This window comes from Lissotriton helveticus, chromosome 4_1 (assembly GCF_964261635.1).
Source record: "Lissotriton helveticus chromosome 4_1, aLisHel1.1, whole genome shotgun sequence".
Taxonomy (NCBI): Eukaryota; Metazoa; Chordata; class Amphibia; order Caudata; family Salamandridae; genus Lissotriton; species Lissotriton helveticus.
Window position 1 is genome coordinate 1,395,856,954 of NC_136063.1, and position 17,679 is coordinate 1,395,874,632.

Here is a 17,679-nt window from a genome sequence, read left to right on the forward strand (position 1 = left end):
AATAGTCCGCTGAAAGAGTAGGTGGAACAGATACCGATTTTAAAGGCAAGGATCTCTGCCTCCAAATCATCAAAAGAATCATTGAAGCAGGCTCTAAATTGTTGTTTATAAATAATCGCCAAGCCACCTCCCCTTTTTCCAGTTCTATCCCTCCTGGCAATTCCATAACCTTGCGGAATGGCAACAGCCATGTCTGGACCAGACGCTTCATCCGCCCAGGTTTCAACAACAAAGATCAGATCAAAAGAAAAAGAACAAATGAATTTGTTTAATTCAAACTTATGTTTGATCATTGATCTTGCATTTAAAAGAACACAAGATAATTTCGGCAGGAAGCTGGAATCATGTAAGGCTTCACCAGATGAGGATTTTCCCAGTTCTGACGTCTGAGGCGTCCTTCTTACTGAAGATAAGGGATGACTAAAGTGAGTTAGTGGAACATTTTAAATTTGTCAATGTCAGACCGCAGTATAGGCAACAATGGCCCCTCTTATCATAAGAACCCCCGAGAACCCCAAGTTTGGGCCCAGGGCAAAGACATGAAGGCAATTGCTACCTCATGATCGCATCTCTGGAGTAGGAAAATGTCAAGGGTGATGTTGTTAAAGAAACTGGCATAATGGCTGGCGCTGAGCGCGGTACGAGCGCGTACGGGCTTGCCTTAGGCGCGACTTTGGCGCGTCCGCTGCGCACGTCCGCTGCGCAACCGCACTCACCTGCCTTAATATACCCTCCCCTTCACCCTTGACCCTTCTTGGAGCTGCTAGGACGCTAACTCCCGTAATGGCCGCTACCAATTAGGACCCTGCGCCGATTCCCTCCACACAAACTGCACCAGCAGCAATGGACCGGGGAATAGCAGGTAAAGAACAGAATGTTTAAAAATCACTCGTTTCAATATTAAAATGACAGTGCTAAATTCGAAGTGCAAAAAGCAATAAGTGCGCAATAAAATACGTATGGCAGTGGCAGCAGCGTTTCCCAGGCTGCGCGTCCGCACTCACCTTCCTTAATATACCCTCCCCTTCACCCTTGACCCTTCTTGGAGCTGCTAGGACGCTAACTCCCATAATGGCCGCTACCAATTAGGACCCTGCGCCGATTCTCTCCACACAAACTGCACCAGCAGCGATGGACCGGGGAATAGCAGGTAAAGAACAGAACGTTTAAAAATCACTCGTTTCAATATTAAAATGACAGTGCTAAAGTCGAAGTGCAAAAAGCAATAAGTGTGCAATAAAATACGTATGGCAGTGGCAGCAGCGTTTTCCAGGTCAACCTCCCAGCTGACCAGACTTGTAACTGCCGGGTCTGGAACGCAGCTGGGTAAAGAATCACACTAAGAACACATGTGAACTCTAGAACACTATAAGTAAAGGACAAATAGGAAGGGCTATGGGGAAACATAGTGATAAGCATTTACAACACATCTTCACCCTTTCAAAGAAAGCAAAACACTAGGATTTAAAAAACAAATACAAATTGAAAAAACAATATTAGATAAAATTCTAACACAGATAGTCATTCAAACACACAGGAGGTTTGCGAGGCCTTACACTTCTAGTGTCAACAGATGTTTCAACAGATGTGGAACATTCCTGAGGACTCTGGCTTTGAAAAGCATCACCACCACCTTCTTCTCTCCGAAAAATTGAGGGTGAAGATGGACTGACCTCAACAGAAGTGGACATCATATACCCAGAATTGGACACAGATTCTTGATTCACATGAGTAGGAGTATCAGAAGAAACAGATTTCTGATACAAAGCTACTCTGTGAAGATTCCACTTTACACCATTATCTAAGACAACATAATTGGGAACAGATTCCCTAACTCTATAAGGACATCTGAACTTATTGAGACCCTTGGTGACTCTGCCAGGTTTAACATTTACCAAATCACCAGGAGAAAGGGATCGGCAGAAGAAAAATTTCCATTTGAATTGGTAGTGTTATCAATTTTGTTCTTGATCCAAGATGGGGTCATCTTAGTACCTGGACGTCTTCCCTGCATTAACTCAAATGGAGACTTACCATTGGATTCATGAGAAGTAGTACGGTAGGCCCACACCATGTTTTGTACCATCTCATTTGCAAAACCACCTGAAGAACAAGACATTTGTATAATGCCTTTGACAACTCTGTCAGGTCTCTCACAAACACCATTTTCTTGAGGATTATACAGTGATGTATGGTGGTGTGTCACACCAGAACCTGACAGAAAGCTACGCATGTTGTGAGACGTGAGTTGAGTACCATTATCTGTTATCAAAATACAAGGACAGCCTTCCTCTTGAAGTAAATCTTTAAGAAACTTAATGGTACATTTTGTGGTAATGTCCTTGACAAATCTCACCGTAAGCCATTTAGAAAACAAATCCACAACTACAATAGCAAAGCATTGGTCTAAAGGTAATTCTGACACGGGGCCAATGAAATCGAAACATATATGCCAAGGTTGTTCAGGAGTAGAAATACTGTTCATAGTGTGAGCAGAAACTAATTTGAGTCTTTTTGCACTGTCCTTATAAACTGAGCAATTCTCAACCCAAGAGGAAACTTGTGCATCCAACTCCAGCCACCAAAAATCCGCTTTAATTCTACGCTGAGTAAAGGTCTGACCTAAATTGCCTTCGTTGGCAATTTTACTAATTTAGGTCTCAAAGTAAATGGAGGAATAAACCTATCCCCTCTCATGAGAATATAATCCCCACACACAGATAGTTCATCCAAAACCTTAATGTATGGACGGACCAAAGGTTGAAGACAACTCTCACGTCTACCACCTAATTTGACCATATCCATAACACTGGATAGAACACTGTCCTTAGACATGGCAGAACACCACTCTTCTCTATCAAAGGTACTATCACCTAATGCCAGAACATCTTGAACAAAAGCAATAGCTACATCATCCTGAACTTCACATGAATCGTCCTTGCAATTTTCAGTCTTAATAGATGATCTTGACATACAGTCAGCTTGTAAATTGCGCCATCCTTGGATAAAAGAAATATCATATTGATACTCCTGAAGTCTGGATGCAAGCCTAGCTAGTCTAGGCGATCCTTTGCCAGCACCACCTGGAGATAATACACAAATAAGAGGTTTGTGGTCTGTCACAAGTTTAAAACAGGTAGCCCAAAGATACGTCCTAAAGTATTGCACACCCCATGCAGCTGCTAAAGCTTCTGTTTCAATTACAGAGTAATTTTGTTCCAAAGCAGAAAGGGTGCGTGAAGCAAACGCAATTGTTCTCTCGCCGTCATTACACTTCTGAAGAAGGACAGCCCCCAAACAGGTGGCACTCGCATTTACCATAAGTGTAGAATGACGTCTAACATCAAAAGATGTTAACACCTTAGCATCACACAATTCCTTTTTAATAGCATTGAAACACTCAGTATGAGAATCTCCCCAATCAAATTTCACACCTTTTTTTAGAAGAAGTCTTAAGGTCAAAGGTTTGTCTGAATTTTATTTACGAACTAAGAATAAAATTCAATAAGTCCCGTAAAAGATCGGAGTTGATCTTTATCTGCAGGGCAAGGTGCCAAACGTATGGCTTCTAACAAATTTTTTTTGGGTTTGACACCTTGTGACGAAATTTCATAACCTAGGTACTCAATCTGTTGTACTAGAAAAGAACACTTTTATTTACGCAGAGTTAAACCAGCACTTTGAATTCTGTGTGAAACCTCTTTAAGAGCATAATTGTGATCCTCTATAGTTTCACCAAAAATCAAAATGTCGTCTTGGAAAAAGATTGCTTTCTCAATACCTTTAAATAGTTCTGTGACCATTCGCTGAAAAACACTGGCAGCTGACGTTAAACCAAAGGGGAGACGGGTAAATTGAAAAGTACCTTCAGTGGTAACAAATGCAGTAAGGCTTTTAGACTCATCATGTAGACGAATCTGGTGGTACGCACTTTTAAGGTCTAACTTTGTGAAACTTTTTGCACCTTTTAACGTGAAAACTAACTCCCCAAAACTCCCCATTTCTGAATTGTAACCCAATCATCTGTGCCACTCTGTGGTGAAATGAAAACCGGCTGATAATTGGAAATGTTGTTGTGACTCGTGAACAGTAATCCCCAGGCGCGGGATGTCAATGGAGCGCATACTGGGTACCCAAGCTCAACCCGCCCATTAAAGTTTGAGCGGGAAGCCGAGGAGCGAGGAGCAGTCTTAAAAGTGAAACCTAGTTAAATCAGAAGAAACACATTTTTGTACAGTCTACAACATTCGTGATCTGTAGTAACTTATTTGTTTCCAATCTAGCAATAACTGCCACAGCTTTGCCGTGTTGTGGCGCTTTAAAGAACAGATCGTACAATTCCTAGTTTATTGGCACTGAATGTATCAACCACAAAAAAGATGAAGGGCTGAGTTGGCCATGCTGGGAACTGAAATTCTGACCAACATGCCTCACACAGACCTCAACAGGCAGCGCTTCACTCATTAAGCCACCTTGATGACCCCAGAAGAGGCTGTGCATGAAACCCGGGCATAAATAAAGAAAACAAGTCGGCTACTTTTATTACCTAAAATGTATCTGCCTAGTTAGAAAACTCTGCTCAGCAAAATGTGAAAGTAAGACAAGGATCGGATCAGAATAAAGGTAAAAAGTGACAAACTTGAGTAGCTGTTGTGCTTTTTACACTTCTTAGCATGCTTTGCAGTGGTATCTATTCTACAGTGGAGACGCTCCAGTGAAGTATGGCATATGTGTGCAGATTCCATTTACATAAATGGCTCTTCTTTAGATATGTAAGCACCAGTGACCAATATATTTAAAATTCGTGCTTGGGCTGCCAGTCTATGAGACCACTGAATATTGTGTCAATATAACTCAGAGGTCACTTACTCAGAGTTGGGTTTCGAGGTCTCCGTGCTGCTCCCTCATCGGATCTTGGTGCTCCAGTGCTGTGGGTTATTAGCCTCTGTGCCCTCTGAGAGGTACATATACCAGGCAGACACCACTTCCCCCTGAGCCAGCCATGCACCCTTTGCACAGCCAGCAACTCGATACCGCTTCGTGAACTGCAGCGTTGCAGCAGAGTAAGAGAGAGCACATGTGAAAATGAACCTGACTCAATCCCTGCCCAGAAATTATATTGAAGGGGAAAAGGCTGATACCACCATATGTTTATTGGTAACAGTAGTTTTTCACAACTAAATGCACAGAGGAGTAGGCCTGCACATACATAACCAATTAATTCCACTGTCGGAGTGGTGAAATTTATTTAGTAATTCCGCATTGCAATCGGAATGTGGAATTACTAAATTCCTCCAATTCCGCTGGCGGAAAAATTCTGCCCACCCTTAATCCACTGCACCACCACCGTAGAAGCTACTTCCCCAATCATGAAACACCTCAGTTACCGACTGAAAACAGATGGCAAAACCACCATCAGAGGCACTCTTGTCTACAGACCTCCACGATCACGCCCCGGCTTCTGCGACGCTATCTCCGAATTCATTGCACCGCTAGGAATTGACTCTAAACACCATATCTTCGTCAGAGACCTCAATTTTCACCTCAACCTTAACAATGCCAACACAGCCAACTACCTCAAAAGCATGAACATCAGCCTCACCCAACTGGTCACCAACCTCACAAACAACGCAGAACACACTCAACCTCATTTTCACAGCCAGCCACAGAGTCAAGTACAGCCATGTCACTGTGCTCACCTAGCACACCACTCCATCCTCCACTTCACCATCACAGTATCCCCCGGCACCGCCACCTAACCTCTCAGTACCTCACAATACAGCTGGAACAAAGTTTCTGGGAGCCAATGGAATGATGCCCTCAACACCTCCCACCGTGATACCGCTACCAACCTTGAACAGGCTGTCAAGAACGTCTACACCTCGATCACAGATTGCACTGACAGAGTCACCCCGGTCAAACACACCAAAGTCAAGTGATCCACCAAACAGGTCAGCTGGTACACCACAGAATTGAGAATAATGAAACACAACTGCAAGTGACTATAAAGAACATGGCACACTAGCAAGGTGCCCACAGACCATACCACATTCAAGACATTTACAATTTGGTTTTCAGAGCCAGCACAGCACTGAAACGGATCTCATAGAAGCTGCAGAGAGCATTAGAACTGTCATTGGCAAGGGAGGGCCTTGATACTTTTAGATCTCTCTGCAGCATTCTATACCGTTAATCATCATATTCTGATTAATCGCTTGTATGAACTAGGTATCAGAGACAAAGCCCTCTCCTTATTGACATCCTTTCTTGCTGACAGGGAACAATACATCATTCTAGAAAACTTTGCCTCCAAATCATGGAACCTTCCTTGCGGTATTTCTCAGAGGATTTCACTAAGCTCCACACTGTTCAATTTGTACATCTGCCCCTTAGTTAAGCTTGTCAGAATCTTTGGCTTCTCAATTGTCTCCTACGCAGACAACACACAAATTGCGGTGTCTGTCACAAGAAACAATACAGCCTCTCAATTCCACCACTGTATGGAAAATATTAGAACCTGGATGGCTGAAATTGCCTGAGAATAAACTCTGGTAAGACTGAAATTGTACTCTTCCGCAACAACACCATTTTCTGGTCCCCAAATTGGTTGCCATCGGATATGCTTCCAGTCCCGTCCACAGTGGAAAAGGTTAGAAATCTGGGTGTCATTTTTGACAAGAAACTCCCCAATCAAAACAAGAGTATTAAATAGCCTCCTTAATTTTCTTATTTTTGAAGAGCCCAAGAATATGTTTACCCTACATCCCCACTAATCTTCAAAAATGTATGATGTCAGCATTAATTATTTTCAAACTTGACTTTTGCAATGGATTATATACCAGATTGCACCAACATTTTTTATCCAAACTTCAAACACTACAAAATGCTGCAGCTCGTCTCATTTTTGGCATTCCCAAATTTCACTCAGCACCCATGGCATTGAACCAACTGCATTGGTTGCAGATTAAAACAAGGATTGCATTCAAGGGCTTATGCATTGCCCTTAAGGAACTACACAATACTGAACCGGTGTCCCTCAGTAGTCGTTTCCACTGGTACACACTTCTTAGACCCCTATGCTCCTTGTGCATGAAAAACATCAAGGTGTCCAAATTCACACTGGCCCATTACGGCAGTGAAAGCTTTGTGACCTGCACTGCTCAACTGTGGAAGTCTCTTCCCTTTGAATTGAAAAATTCCTAGAACCTTCTACATTTCAGGAAAGCATTGAAAAAGTGGCTCTTCTAATAGTTAAAGGGGTCATATTGCACCTACACCCCAATCAGATCAGTCTTACTCACGGCAGTGCCAAGACACCTTCGGATACACAAGCGCTATACAAAACTCAATAACATAATATCCCTCAACCATTACCACCACCTGCTGATATAGATGAAAAGGAATGCCCTAGCCTACTGCATCAAAGTCACCAACCACAGCAAAGAACGCTACAGCATCGTCAGGGAGTTTTCCAACCCCATAGCCTCTGAAAACCTCATCATCACTTCTCAAGAACTTTGCAACACCCTGGCAGACTCCTTCCACAACAAGATCTCACTCATCTATAAAAACTTCAAACTACAACCTGCAGCCTCTGACGTTCTCTGCCTCCTTGCTCTCACAGATGCAATCTCCGACCACCGGATCACGGCTTGGGACCACCTCATCACACAGAGCACCAGAGCCTTCATGCAATCCATCCATTCAGGAGAACCCATGGACCCCTGTCCCCACCACATGTTCAACTGCGAAAGCAAGATGATCAGCAATGAGCTCACCATTATCTTCAACACATCCATCACCAGGGCCACCTTACCAGAAAAATGGAAACATGCTGAAGTCAAACCCCTCCTCAAGAAACCCACCACCAACCCCAAAGAGCTCAAGAACTACCAGTCTATCTCTCTGCTCCCCTTCCCTTCTAAAGACCTTGTAACTGCCAACCCACAGAATACCTGGAGAACAACGATCTTCTGGACTCATCCCAATCTGGATTCCACACTAACAACAGCACAAAAACAACACTGCTCACTGCCACCGGCGACAACAAAACCCTCCCGGACAGGAAAGATATGGCCATCCTGATCTCCTTGAACTTTTGGCAGCTTTCAACACAGTATCCCACCACACCTTGATCAAGAAGCTCTATCAGATCTGAATCCAAGAAGACAGCCTCAAATGGATCACTTCCTTCCTCACCGGAAAACCCCAGAGAATCTGCCTACTACCATTTACCTAGGACCCCAAGAACATCATCTGCAGCATCCATCAGGGTTCATTCCTCAGGCCTACACTGGTCAATGACCCCCAGGCCAACATTGTCAGAGCCCTCAGATTGAACATCATATTCTACGGTGAGGATACTCAGCTCGTCTTCTCTCTATCTGAAGACCCCTCCACCACGATGGACAATTTCCACCTTTGCATGACTAGTGTTGAACTCAACACAGATTAAATGGAAGTACTGATCTCCGATAAAAAAAACACCTCCCCGCAGAACAACTCCTTGTGACCCTCTGATTTTGGAACCTCACCCACTGAAACAGACCGCACCAGCAACCTCAGCATCATCCTTGACAGCAAGCTCACCATGAAAAGCCAGTTCAACTCAGTCTCCTCTGCCAGTTTCCTGACTCTTCGCATGTTCTGAAAGGTTTTCAAGTGACACCCCGCCAGCACCAGACGCATCGTCACTCAAGCCCTCGTCACCAATTGCTTGGACTATGGCAACGCACTCGTAGTAGGGTTTACCACACACCCCCTGAAGAGACTGCAGACCATACAGAACTCAGCAGCCAGACTCATCCCGACCTCCCCAAATGTGCCCACATCACACCTCACCTTAAGAAACTCCACTGGCTCCTCTTGCACAAGGGTTGTCAATTCAAGATGCTGACTCACACCTACAACGTCCTGCAAAATCAATGACCAGCATTCTTCAACCACCGTCTGAGCTTCTACCAACACTCTAGACACTTGGCTTCTGCCACCCTCTGCCTTGCACACACACCCACATTCACTGAAGCAACAGTGAAGAACACTACTTCTCCTACTTTGCGAAGTCCTGGAACTGCTTTTCCCCACTCCTCCGGACCTCACCCTCTTTTCAGGAATTCAGAAAGAGACTCAAGACCTGGCTGTTCAACTGATTCCACCAACAACCGCAAGGCTTTCAGTGCTTGGATGCCCTCACGGCTGACTAGCAGCACTTTAAAAATCCTGTTTGCTTGATGATTGATTGAATTGGGCACCAGAGTGTTTGGGTGCAAGTATTTCTCTATTGTCACTCCAAAGGTCTGAAGATCTAAAGCTACATCTTCATGGTGCCTCCAGACTCTCAGGGAGACATAGAAAAAAGACTGTGCATGTCTAACAGGCAGCCCATCTTTGATCCATAAGAAATGTCAACTTGTACTCTTTAGAGCACTGATACACAGCCCTCTTTTAGAGGGCTAGGGCATAAAATCACAGCCTGCAGTTCTCCAACATGGTGCTGCATGAAATAAAAATTAGGCTCTGAGGTCACGGCAACAGTGAGACTCACACAAAAGAGACCGGAGTATAGCCAAAAACACCCTGTTGAGTCATCTGCCCTGAAAGTGTAAAGCAAGGCCTGCCATTTGATAGCTCCAAAAAGAAGACAGCGCGGGAAACAGATAAGAATTACAAATAATACTCATGAAGGCTATCTATCTATCTATCTATCTATCTATCTATCTATCTATCTATCTATCTATCTATCTATCTATCTATCTATCTATCTATCTATCTATCTATCTATCTATCTATCTATCTATCTATCTATCTATCTATCTATCTATCTATCTCTCTATCTATCTATCAATATACCAATATACCAATCTGTCTGTCTGTCTGTCTGTTTGTCTGCCTGTCTGCCTGTCTGTCTGTCTGTCTGTCTGTCTGTCTGTCTGTCTGTCTGTCTGTCTGTCTGTCTGTCTGTCTGTCTGTCTATCTATCTATATATATATCTGTCATTCTTTCTGTCTGTCTTTCTGTCCGTCCATCCGTCTGCCCGCCTGTCTGTCTAAATCGGCAAATCGGGGGTAGGGGAGCTTGCTGCACTCCAGGACCCTGCAGCACTCACCGCATCCCAAAGCCGACCTATCTTAAGTCCAACAGGTTGTCCCCAGTCGAATCAACAGAGTCCAGGCCCCCTGTCTTTTTCGGGTGGAGGGGCCTGCAGTCCGTCAGTATGATGTGCCCAAGCAGGCACCCCCACAGCAGCACAGTGCAGGAGACTGCAAGCAACAGACTGGTTCAGATGGAAATTAGGCTACTGGAGCAGCCAAGAATGTCTGCTGTGGTAGGAGGGTCTGCTACCACACGGAAGAGCCCTCCACAACGTCCCTCCAATAGGCAATGAAGAGGGGGTCACAAAAGCAAATATGCAGAGGCAACTCGCCCCCTAGGCTCCAAGGGGCCACGCCCAAGTGCCACCATGAAGAGAAGGCACTGAGGTGAGTCACAGTCGATTTGCTGAGGCGGCCGCGGCCCCACAGCCCACAAGATGGCAGTGCCGTGCCGGAAGCCCATGGCCATGACCGCGGTCAGCCATGCGGGTCCCTCTCCCGCACAGGAGGCATCCATGACTTGTAGGGCCCCCAGTGTCTGTATGGCTTATAGGGACAGGGACACTTCATCTACAAAGGGTGTCACCCACCAGCACCATCATTTTTAAACACATGTTGCAATAAAAGCGTAAAAGTATCATCAAGTCTGTTCAGAATTTAGTATACTGTACTCCTTGCAGGTACACATACATCCAGTGCATGCACTCACCAAGCATGTACTGCCTAGCACTACATCTATCATGTACTGTACTCCCTGCAGGTACACATAGACTCAGCACATACACTCACCTTGCGAGTACTACACAGCACTGCTCTAGCCTTGTATTGAACCCTTCCCAAGACACACATTGATCAGCGTAGAGTCACCACTCCTGCACTGCACAGTACTTCACATCTAACTAATGTAGGCCAAGTGTAAGTTAAGCAAACAGCAGTGGAACTTTAAAAGGTGAGTAAGCTTGTAGGCATCACTCCAGTGAGACATGTTAAAAATGACCAGTTTACTCCTGCTGATCACTACATGTAAGCTGCCACCATGGCACTCGTGTTGCTTAACTCCTGCTGAAGGCGGTAGCCTTCCACAATTATTTGGGTAGCACTTGGGGTACCGCTCCCTGTCCAAGAAGACAGCACTCATTGGGACCGGCCAATGTAATGGTGCACAAACATTATCCGTGTATGCCTTTGCCAACAAAAATCAGCATTAGGGATCCAGACATCAGTACAGTTGGGAACTCAGGTCAGGGGTGCACATCCTTTACCATGCAGAGGACTTTTCCATCCCAAAATTCCTTGATCACACTTATTACGGACAAATCAAAACAGGAAGCACTCCCAACAAAGTTACCTGCCTTGTAAAAGTAATATTTATGACTGCACAAAGAAAGGCAAGCCCATCCTCCTCCCTCATCTACTCATATTTACCTGAGGGTCAGTGAAGTGTGAAGGAGCATGTAGGAGCCTCAAAATATGATGAGGGAAAGGATTGGTGGTTGGAGCTATTGGAATTTAGGAAAAGCCTAGGGTAAGAACTAGAAGAGTAATGATGATTGAGCCTTGGATAAAGTTAAGATCATGTAGTTTGAAGGTCAAAAGCAGAGAGGTGTATGGTCAGATTACATGGGCTTGTTGGAGGGATCTTTAATCCAATAACTATGTTTGTGATAGTTGTGACCCCTGTGTGAAATTACAAACAGGCCAACATTTAATTGCCTCACATGTGACACATATTGGTTTATTAATATTAAAGATGGAGAAGTGGAGAAGTGTGGCTCAATGGTTAGAGCGGCAGACCCTGATGCAGAGGTCTAGCCCGGGACCAGGGTTCAATTCCCCGCCTTAGCGGGTCTTGGGCTCAAAATTCCACGGACCTGATAATTCTCGCCTCGGTGCCTATTCCAATCATGGAGTCCCACTCTGCAACTCTGGGCAATAGCTTGCTTAATCTCCACAACGGCCCCCACAACGCTAAGGATGCCTGGCCTCCACCTTGGGGGTGCCCAGGAGTGGACACCTCACAATGAAAGCCAGGATGGGTTCCACAGCGGTATTCGTACAAGCGCCTTGAGACCCTTGCGGGTGAGTAGTGCGCTATACAAGTATCAATTTACAATAAAGATGCTATAAATTAAAATGGCTATAGCGCCCAGGCACACTGTATATAGTGGGTACTCAACCCTTAAACCAATATAAACTCTTCTGTTGAATTTTGTATTCCCAAAACAAAATTTTGTGCAGTTTCAACTCAATGCATTTGTTGTATAACTTCTTGATTCTGTACATATTTATATGCCATTGTTGCATCGTAAGTCCCAATGAATTTCAGACAATCATTTATCATCAGGAAAATTTTCATAATGAATCTGAAATGTTTCCTCTTACATAGAGAAAGCAAAATAAGATTAAAACACAATCGAAATACAATCAAAATGCTGCCTGCATGAGTGATAATGTGATGACACTTGTGAATCACAAAAAACGTAGGAAACAGACATACTTGTGAATCTATATATAATGCAAGTGGTGTGAAACAATGTGTTAAACTAGCCCTTGCATGGAGCTTATACCGTGTTGTTGTCCCAATAGTTCCCAATCAAAGGAAATCAAAAAGGTAAACCACGGATACAAAACAACATAAGTGCACACCCATGTTGTGTAAACATGCTGAACCGTTACTTCAAACACATCTGTGCAAATGTGAATGCATGTGTGCACTATAAAAGTGACCAGTCTTGTGAAAGTCCCCGGTACGTGATTCATATGGATCAAACAATATGGCACGGGTTCTGTAAGTGGATTTGCCTAACATGAAGGTAGCAACATTGTAAAAAGTGAGGTTTACCTGACTCAAAACGAATGTTAATTCCTGATACATGGTCCATACGAGTTAGTGAAGTTTAGCACGGAGACAACATTCTCACTCCGTACAACGTCAAGACCATCGGAGAAACAGTTTTACACGGCACATCAGCCATCTGTAAATGGTCAATGTAATCTTACGAGGTGCAGCGGCCATGTCTAAATCATTAAACTAAGTGGTTTTCGAAACATCGAATGGAAAAATATAGAATATGAAAAAACTAAGTGCTAACAGAAAAATGGCACATTCAAAAACAATAGGAAAACTATTGCGAAGCAAAGAAGACAAAATAAACAAGCATTTGCAATGCAATAGGTCTCGCATTTGCGAGAGTTTGAGCTATTGGCATTCTAAATGACAATACCTTTTATTTATGTGTTTTGAAAACCTGAAATCGGTGCGTAAATAAGCACTTTGTACTTGTAGTCCTTGCTAACGACAAGCAAGTCTGGCAGTAAACGAGGCGCAGTTACTGCCAGCCTTCATTCTCGTAAGCAACGACTATAAGTAGAAAAGTGCGTGTTTACAACCGCTTGCAAGTTTTTAAAAAACATACATAAAAGTCATTTTCAATGCCAATAGCTCAAACTCTCACAAATGCGAGACCTATTGCATTGCACATGTTTGTTCTCTCTCTTTCCTTCTCACTGTCTCTTTCCTTGTTAGCTCCCTTCCCCTCCTACCCTCTCTCTATCTCTCTCTGTTTTTCACCCCTTTCTGCCCTGTCTCTTCTCCCCTTTTCTCTCTCTCACATCTCTCTCTCACATCTCTCACACCTCTCTCACACCTCTCCCTCTCACATCTCTCTCACATCTCTCAACTCTCACATCTCTCACATCTCTCAACTCTCTCACATCTCTCAACTCTCTCAACTCTCACATCTCTCACATCTCTCACATCTCTCTCACACATCTCTCACACATCTCTCACACATCTCTCACACATCTCTCTCACACACCTCTCTCACACACCTCTCTCACACATCTGGCTCACGTATCTCTCGCTCACGTATCTCTCTCTCACATCTCTCTCTCACATCTCTCCCTCTCCCATCTCTCCCTCTCCCATCTCTCCCTCTCCCATCTCTCACATCTTTCTCTCTCACATCTTTCTCTCTCACATCTTTCTTTCACATCTCTCACACATTTCTCTCTAATATCTCTCTCTCACATCTCTCTCTCACATCTCTCTCTTACATCTCTCTCACATCTCTCCCTCACATCTCTCTCTCTCACATCTGCCTCTCTCTCACATCGCTCTCACATCTCTCTCACATATCTCTCTCACATCTCTCTCTCTCATATCTCTCTCACATCTCTCTCACATCTCTCTCTCACATCACTCACATGTCTCCCTCCCACATCTCTCCCTCTCACATCTCTCCCTCTCACATCTTTCTCTCTCACATCTCTCTCACATCTCTCTCACATATATCTCTCACACATTTCTCGCACACATCTTTTTCTCTCACATCTCTCTCACATCTCTCTCACATCCCTCTCACTTCTCTCTCTCACACATCTCTCTCACATCTCTCACATCTCTCTCTCATATCTCACATCTCTTATACATCTCTCACACCTCTCTCTCTCTTACATCTCTCTCTCACATCCCACATCTCTCTTGTACATCTCTCACATCTCTCTCTCACATCTCTCTCTCTTTCACATCTCTCTCACACATCTCTTTCTCACATCTCTCTCACATCTCTCTCTGTCTCTCACAATTCTCTCTCTCACTTCTCTCTCTCACATCTCTCTCTCTCACATCTCTCTCTCACATCTCTCTCTCACATCTCTCTCACACATCTCTCTCACATATCTCTCTCTCTCACATCTCTCTCTCACACATCTCTCCCTCACATCTTTCACATCTCTCTCATCTCTCTCTCCCATCTCTCTCTCACATCTCTCTCACATCTCTCTCACGTCTCTCTTTCACACCTCTCTCTATCTCTCACATCTCTCTCTCTTACATCTATCACATCTTTCTCTCTCACATCTCTCTCTCACATCTCCCTCTCTCACATCCCTCTCTCTTACATCTCTCATATCTTTCTCTCCCACATCTCTCTCTCACATCTCTCTCACATCCCTCTCTCACGTCTCTCTCACACATCTCTCTCTTTCACATCTCTCTGACATCTCTCTCTATCTCTCACAATCTCTGTCACTTCTCTCTCTCACATATCTTTCTCACATCTCTCTCTTACATCTCACTCACACATCTCTCTCTCACATCTCTCTCCCTCATCTCTTCACATATCTCTCACATCTCTCTCCCACATATCTCTCTCACACCTCTCTCTCTCTCACACATCTCTCTCTCACATCTCTCTCACATCTCTCTCTATCTCTCACATCTCTCTCAAACTTCTCTCTCTCACACCTCTCTCACACCTGTCTCTCTCAAATATCTCTCTCTCACATCTCTCTCTCTCACATCTCTCTCTCACATCTCTCTCTATCACCTCACTCTCTATCTCTCACATATCTCTATCTCTCATCTCTCTCACATCTTGTTATCTCTCTCACATCTCTATATCTCCTTCACTTCTCTCTCTCACACATCTCTCTCTCTCACAGCAAAAACTGCCTAGGCAGGAGTTCTGAGAAAAATGCTTAACTACCTTTTCTCAGCTTGCTGCATCTTGAAATATGACAATCCTGTAGACTGATGACGGCATTACGCAAATTCGAATCTGGCTTGGGTTCTGTATAGTGTGCTCGGGGGGAGGGGCTCAAGTAAGGAGAGTCTGCTGATGCAAAACACAGTCTGTCAGATGCCCCTGTCTCTCTCACATCTCTCTCTCTCACATCTCTCTCACATCTCTCTCTCACATCTCACATCTCTCTCGTACATCTCTCACATCTCTCTCTCACATCTCTCTCTCACATCTCTCTCTCACATCTCACATCTCTCTCTGTCTCTCACAATTCTCTCTCTCACTTCTCTCTCTCACATCTCTCTCACACATCTCTCTCACATCTCTCCCTCTCACATCTCTCTCTCACATCCCTCACATCTCTCACATCTCTCTCTCACATCTCTCTCTCACCTCTCACATCTCTCTCACGTCTCTCTCTCACACCTCTCTCTATCACTCACATCTCTCTCACATCTCTCACATCTTTCTCTCTCACATCTCTCACATCTCCCTCTCTCACATCCCTCTCTCTTACATCTCTCATATCTTTCTCTCTCACATCTCTCTCTCCCTCACATCTCTCTCTCACATCTCTCTCTCACACCCCTCTCTCACATCTCTCGCTCACACATCTCTCCCTTTCACATCTCTCTCACATCTCTCTCTATCTCTCACAATCTCTGTCACTTCTCTCTCACATATCTTTCTCACATCTCTCTCACATCTCTCTCTTACATCTCTCTCACACATCTCTCTCACACATCTCTCTCTCTCACATCTCTCTCTCTCTCATCTCTTGCACATCTCTCTCACATCTCTCTCCCACATCTCTCTCTCTCACATCTCTCTCTCACATCTCTCTCTTACATCTCGCTCACATCTCTCTCTATCTCTCACATCTCTCTCAAATCTCTCTCTCACACCTCTCTCACGTCTGTCTCAAATCTCTCTCTCACACCTCTCTCTCTCTATCACATCTCTCTCTATCACATCTCTCTCTATCTCTCACATCTCTCTATCTCTCATCTCTCTCACATCTAGCTATCTCTCTCACATCCCTCTATCTCCCTCACTTCTCTCTCTCTCACATCTCTCTCTCTCACATCTCTCTCTCTCACAGCAAAAACTACCTTGGCAGGAGTTCTGAGAAAAATGCTTAACTACCTTTTCTCAGCTTGCTGCATCTTGAAATATGACAATCCTGTAGACTGATGATGGCATTACGTAAATTCGAATCTGGCTTGGGCTCTGTATAGTGTGCTTGGGGGAGGGGGGGCTCAAGCGAGGAGAGTCTGCCCATGCAAAACACAGAGTCTGTCAGATCCCCCTGTCCTCCCCGTGACCCCATGCGCCTCTGTGCTCCTTGCCTGCTTCCCAGCTGTGGTGAAGAATTTTCTTATCTGCTGGTTAAATAAAAAAGCAGATAAGAAAAGTCTTCACGGAAGCCGCAAAGCAGGTTATCGTGTCCGGAGGGGCAGTCCGAAAAGTGGACAGGGTGTCAACCAAAAACCCTCTTTTCCAATGGGAAGTCAGCGTTTACCATAAACGCTGACGCTACCCAATGGAAAAGAGGGGCGGGGCTTAGAGTCCCTTTTACAAATCTTGTATTTACAAGAACTCTCGCAGAGGCGGAGCTGGGCTCTGCCCTGCCACGCCCCGGCGAGACCTAAAAAGGGGAACTTGTGTATTCTCAGTCTAACACAAGTTATCCAGAAGAAAAATCTCACCATATTTTAAACATGCTTCTGAAAGAGAGTACCTACAATGTCTAACACAAGTCATCAGGAAGAAAAAGATTGTCATCTTAAAACATGCTCTTGAAAAAGAGCATCTACCATGCCTTATGGCCTTGGGTTTCAAAGCAGTGGAATGGTTACTATTGAATACAGATGATATACCAGCTAACAGTGTGCTCATTTTCCAACTACTACACTTCGCCTTGCACCATTCTATTTTAAGTGGCAAGATAGATATTACCTACAAATCAGTGGTACAGGATTCTCCGGAGCACCCAGTTACAGTAATGCATTTATGGCACAGTTTGAGGATGAATATTTTTACAAAGATGTATCCTGGACAGA